The sequence below is a fragment of the Sinohyriopsis cumingii genome, chromosome 11 (genome assembly GCF_028554795.1).
Source record: "Sinohyriopsis cumingii isolate HCF-2022 chromosome 11, ASM2855479v2, whole genome shotgun sequence".
NCBI lineage: Eukaryota > Metazoa > Mollusca > Bivalvia > Unionida > Unionidae > Sinohyriopsis > Sinohyriopsis cumingii.
In genome coordinates this window covers 88,369,913-88,377,005 of record NC_142971.1, presented here as the reverse complement: position 1 = coordinate 88,377,005, position 7,093 = coordinate 88,369,913, and positions in this window count along the sequence as shown.

Genomic DNA, 7,093 nt, shown 5'->3' with positions numbered 1-7,093 from the left:
GATAGAAAGAGTCAGCACACTGTAGCCATATCTTAGTAGTTCATTAGAAATACAATTTGTTACCTGCCGTTTATTATTTATGGTTAGGTTCTTGATTACGGCACGAGGGACAGCAAGACTGAGGAGACATATAATTGAGTTAAGAATGAAACTGCAAGGTCAGCGTCCATAGAGTTCAAAATTATGGAAGCAAAATATAAAATACTTCATGATTGTTGCTGCATGCCACTTTTAGTGACTTCAGTAAAGAGTGCATATAGAAATAAAACATAATTCAAGTCAAAAGGTATACAAACGCATATAAAATGTACTGCTATAATGACTAGCTTCTCTATGCACACTTCGTGCATTCTTTAACCTTGCTTTGCATACTTAAAGAAGCTGAAGTGCTTGAAATTTTGGGATCCGACCGCCTAAGACATAGTGACACTATCCATGACAACAATATGAATACAACAATGAAAGATACGATCGAACCATTTGTGTTTTCTTTCATGCTGTTATTTTGACTAGGTTTAAAATATAAGCGCTTGCTCACTGACAAGATAACAACATCGTTCATTTGATTTATCAATATCCCAGTATTATCGTTTCTAAAATTTGAGTTTAACTGTTGTAATGTTGACCACGGATTTGCAATGCTTCCAAGTACTGGCTCTAACTATCAACGTTCACCAAAATGCTAAGCCATATTCTAACATTATGTCTATTTTATTGAGGTATTTTTCCGTATAACGGATTTGCATTGTAAACCAGGACATATTATAGCGTGGTCAGAAAGCTCCTTGTTTAAGACAGCACTAAAGGCTATATTGTCAAAGATATTGTTTGAAATGGCAAAACAATCAAATGAACTGCAGCATGTCGGGTCATAAAATTTGTAGTTTCCCAATAAGTCAGTGTGCAATATCCATTTAAGATTCTTAGATTTTACCGTATACACAGTTCAATAGGAGTTCGATCTTTGTTGGTTAGTTACATTGTCTCTGTTAAAACGTGGAATATATATGCCTATCGTAAAATCGTCTGGTAACTGATTTCTTTGACCAACTCAGTGTTCATCTAAGTTAATATAATCGGCGAGAGAGGATAATCGGTCTTTAAAGTGTCCTGCTACAACAAAAATCGCATTTTGACTTTCTAGTTGAAAATCTTTCTTTTAATAATTGCAAATGGTATTCATTCTGGACTGCTGTAAGAGAATACCGATAGACCCATAAATGTTACATATCATTATCCAGGCTTAAAAAGATTTGTGCAAGTTTTATATAATAGTATCGACCGTTAATATTGTACTTGCACCACCTTGACAAGTTTTACTTACAGAAAAAAATAACCCTTTGTTGTTACAAGCTCTTAAAATAAGTAACTAAGTAACAGAAAAGACGGAAGACAACAAGTTTTGTAAAATTTAACAAATAATTTATTTCCTTTGGGTACAAATTGAAGAAAATGAGAAAAAAGAACATACGGTATTGCGAATTAAATCCAAATTGTAATCCAAAAATTAAAAACACAAGTCATGTCAATGAAAAGTTCTAAGTGAATCTCAGTTCAAGTCCCGATGCAATTCAAGATGGAAGGCGATGGCGTCTGTAATAGCCTACAAAGTGTAGATGTGTCAACAATCTCTTGTTGACACACAGAAAATATTATTCCAGTTTTGAATTTAGTATAAATTCCAATGAATGTCTTTGTCCAAGAATTATATCAGTACACTTTTGTATTTCAAGGGAAAATAATCACTTGAATTCAATAATTTTAAGAAAATAAAAATTCATCCCAAACTGGTCACAACATAACACAGCTCAAAGTGCTAGATGCTAGAGCACAACTGACTAAACCTTTATCAAAGCATAAGTTATATGACTAATTAAGACGCAAAACAGATGCCTGGATGAAGGTCAAAAAGTTCATTCTTCTGGAAGACATAGAAATTTGTTACCAATTGACATATGCTTAAAGTCATGTCGTCCAGGTATGACCTTGACTCAACTTAATGATCCTTATTCTGAGAAAGATTTTTTTTTTACAAGTTGTTTACAAAAACTGTCACTGATTTTGGAAAGAGGTCAGCAACTAGATGCAATGTTTCATTTACTAAATTCTGGACAAGGTCAAATCCAGTAAACAATGTTACATTACAACAGCATGTGATGGAATAAAATAAAAAAATTAAAACTAACAGACAAACAATTAATTTAAATATACATAACAATAATTTTCCAATTTATCTACGTTAGAACTGTAAATGTTTTATGGTAAGTATGTTATTTTTAACAAGATGTATTGTCTCTCAAACTTGGTAATCTTTTCCTGCAACGGAATTGATTGATAATCCATATCACCTGAGAGCTGCTTTCTAAGGCTTTCTTCACGATGTTTTACCGTCGTTTCCTTCAGAAATGTATAATCGAAGCATAGTCAAGTAAACATACTATGGTGCGTTTTAAAGAATAGAACGTGTACACAAACAAGTTGCAGAAAATATTATATTTTGAAAATGATTCATGTTACTGGATTTCAGTTTTCTTTCACATCTGCAAAAGCAGATTATTAAAAACAGAAACAGATGTTAGAAGCTCATGATTTGTTAAACATAGATAAATAGTTTCTATACTGTTATTAAAATATACAACATATTGGTCAAGAATAGTTAATATAGGACATTTTATTACTTATGTATGCAATTCGCTAAGAAATCTCAACATTATTTTTGTTTGAAATAATCAAATAAGTACAATCAGGAAGAAAACAATATTTCATTGTGTTGGGGCGATATTAAAAGATCACAGAGATAACTGTAGACACCGAACGTCAAAACCTGACAACAATATCACAAAGTCTTATTTATAAATACAGTGACCACATCAGCAGTTATAGTGGATGAGCAATAGGTCACGGTGTAGCATTAATAGGAATCAACAGTATGTTAAAGTTATTTTATCCCGATGGAACTGACAAAGAATGAATTAGATAAGACAAACGACTGAATAATAAAATAGTAGCAGAAAAAAACAGAAGAGTTCAATAACATCAGATGATGGACATTTGACTACTTTAAAGTCAGATTGAGATAACAAGGTTTGGAAACTTTAAACAAACAGGAGTTCGAACATATGCTAATAGTGTTGATGGTGGATTTGATTCAAGACATGCTGACAAAACTTTTATAAAGAATAACGACAGCAAAAATCGTATGATTTCCACCAATCTACTGACGATTACGTAGAATATCATTACATATTCAATACACTTGTGATGGGTATTAGAGTGTACTGTTTACAAATTTGTACAAAGTGTTTGGGTGTTTTTGCACAATAAAAACGGTAACGTACAGTAAAACGGTTGATACATTACCCAAAAAAGAACACTAAAATATTGCTTACAAGGAGGTGTGTGTGTGTGTGTGTGTGAGAGAGAGAGAGAGAGAGAGAGAGATTTTGATTTTTAACGTAGCTTTAACAATTTTTCGATCATATCGCTACGATGTCTGCAGTGTCGAAGTTTGTAGTGATGTCTAACACTGGGGCATCATGCCGCAGACATGTAACATGATGTCCCACCCAGTCACATTATCCTGACACCAGGCCGACCAGTCCAAACACTTACTTCTTAATGACGAGCGTCTAGCGAGGCAGCTGTAAGTACCATTTTTATGTCTTTGGTATGACTCGGCCGAGGATCGAACCCACGACCTCCCGCATCCGAGGTGGACGCTCTAACTACTAGGCCACCAGAGCGGTGTCTACAAGGTGGTAAATACCTCGATCTACCACATCATTATCACATACTTCCTAGGCAATACTGAACAAGTAACACATACGATGTACTGACAACCATACCAAAGCTAAGTACAAACTTACTGACTGTACATTGTATTTTTTTTCTTCTTCTTCCTGTCATATGCTATGAAGGCAAAAGAATATGCTAACTCTGTCGTGGTAAACAAATTTGGGTACAATGCTGCTGAAAGACAGTATCATATCCTATGGAACTGAGTGTATCATATCCTACGGAAGTGACAGTACCATATCCTACGGAAGTGACAGTACCATATCCTACGGAAGTGACAGTACCATATCCCACGAAAGTGACAGTACCATATCCTACGGAAGTGACAGTACCATATCTTACGGAGGTGACAGTATAATATCCTGCGGAAGTGACTATATCATATCCTACAGAAGTGATTATCTTTTCATGGTGAATAACTATAATATTTCCACATAAATCCCCCGAGATTTGCGTTATCTGTTTATGTCAGGACAGATAAGATTTCATAAGGTATACGACTGATAAACTGAAAAGGCTAATATCAGGAGCTGGTAACGCACACAATTCTTCAAATAGGCTATATAGTTTGTTGTGCATGGAAAAAAAGTTTTAGAATACCACTTGACTTTCAGACTGTGACAGATAATTGCCCATGGTATGGATGCGTTCTTCAACGGAATTTCAGATTCTACATAACATTTGTAAAGCCACTGAAGTGATAGGAGTTGAGCAATAATACACGTACTTCGAACTCGAAAATATACAGTACGATAAGATTATCTTGGAATCAACTGCACAATGACAAATATAGAAATGGAGTTGCTTTCTTCTAATATTATATTACTATGGAGGGAATCAACAACATATCGGCTAATATAACCTTAAAGAATGTTACACTAAATTCTTCCAGAATGAGCAGAAACGGAAATTTGATGATGTGTGAAAAGAGCGGAGAAAGTAATCCAGAAATGTCTATCAATTCAGTAATAGAAGAAAAAAATCTCAATGATTATAGATTTATTTCTAGGGTTTTCAATTGATACAACAACTGACAGAATCAACTACTTATTTCATTGATGACAAATACATGCAAACTTTAATAACTTGTGTTAGCAATTTTTATGCTGAAAATTATTGTATCTGTCTTGATTTAAGGAGTACATAGGATAACATATTGCATGGTAGTAGTTTTAAACTAGATATTAACTCTTAAATTTACATAAACATAATTACAGATGCTCGCTAACTGTATATTTATTTCGGTCTTATGGACATTTAAATACTCCAAAAAATGCAGTTCAAATCGATTATTTTTGATAATAAAAAAATGCATCTGAAGGACCGGCAAAACCTTACCGTAAGTCAGCCTTAAAATTTGATTATCCGTGAAGTGATTAAGTGGTACAACTTTGTTTTTGCACTAAACCACACAGAGACTTGGTTTCCCCCGTTTTTTTTTATATATAAAAAAGCATATCGATTACGTCTATATCATATCTGTGCAGGCTTTCTGTGCAACAGTGCTTAAAATAGAAAGTCGTATTCCAACAATGAAAGTGTGATCATCATAGAGCCAAAAATTAAATTTGATAGGTTGTTACAATTTCTGATCGATAACCATTAGACTACATGTACTTTAGTTTTAATTGATCGCTGTAGATCGACGTAGAAACAAAATTAAACTGACCAGTGGTATTTATTTTGATAAGTACGTAATCAAAGAAACAAAGTACCCCTTTTTATTTCCTTTGGTCGTCTTCTGCAACAAGAGCAAGCATTAGTGTAAACTATTTTGAAGACAACCGTGCGTTTCAGATGAAGTGAAGGGATACATTCTGGATTCTTCAAAGCAAAGCGAAAGAAACAGGGTTTAAATTCTTTAGAGTAATTTTTTCATTGCAGAATAGTGATGTTTTTTAAAAAGAAATTTATCACCTTCGTTAACACTGTAAGCAGAATGCACCGCACATGCAGAGCACAGCAGAGTGTATGGAAGATTCCACAAGAATCTGCTAGATAATGTATTTATGTTGTCAACATAAAATGTTTATTGTCATACATAGGCAATGCCACATGTTTCATTATGATGCTATGGCTCTATTGATAGTTTTATTTGAGCAAAGTCATCTCTTGTTATTTCTCTTTGTGATTAAATAAGCAATTTCGGTTCATCTTCAATTTTAAATATTCTTGATTGACACATTTTAAAATATTCTTTTACAAGGTTTCTCTATCCCATCTTTTCGGCCTGTCTGAATAAGGATTTGACCTTAACTCACCTAACCTTTTAAATAGAACGTAATTGAATTCATCATTGAAAAGCCCATACAATTTCTTTTTTCTCCTTCAGTTTTGGGATACTTTAGCGGACGTCACTCGGCTACGCTACCCCAGTCAAGCCTTTTCGGGTTCTTTGGGATATATATTTTATTTTGGAATGAAACCCATTGGAAATTCATGGTTTACCTGATGTTTGTCGTGTTCTTTACGAAAATTTAAGTAAAAGACCAGACCTTGTTTACAACTTATGTTCTGGAAATAAACTTTTCATCCTCATTCTCTTTTTGTATCTTATGTTTCCATATAAAGGTTTTTCCTTCGGAATTATTGATTCCTATTTTGACATTTGTCTAGTGGAATCTGTCTTTTAGTTGCGTTCAGTTATAATTTGAGAGGATTATTTATTTAAATTATTTATCGGAATTGCTAGGTCCCCTTTGAATTTATGACTAAATCGCTATTTTGGAATGATTGTGAATTCATTCAACGACATTCTGGATTATATCACTGTCATAAATCAAGACTCTTGGCACATTAACACGTTCAAACCTACTGGCACATCATCATACGGAAGATTGGAGTTCATTCCTAGCACCACTGGAATTTATTAGTAACACTATATTCTTTTGTACTCATGGTAAAACTTGTACGACTGCTTGGGGCTTAATTAACAACACTGGAAGTTCCTTTTTAATTTTCAATTTGTATTCATAAAAAAATTATTTGTTGAATTTTAAAAAACTTGTTTGGTTTTTGCTTTTTTCTGCTACTTATTTAAAGACCATAGAATTGTAACAGAAAATTGGGGGCTCGCGTCTGGGATATGAATTATAAAAAATATTTCAGAAAAAGTACTATTGCTTTTGAAAAGTAAATTCACTTTCTTTTTTAGTTTCCTTAGTCCATGGTATTTTAATTTCACATTTTTGGGTAAATCTTTAGTAAAACCAACAAATTTTCATAATGTGATCTAATGTAGAGATCTTTGTTTTTAATTCTTCCCATGAAGGGCTAGAGTCCTTGAAAAAGGACAAAT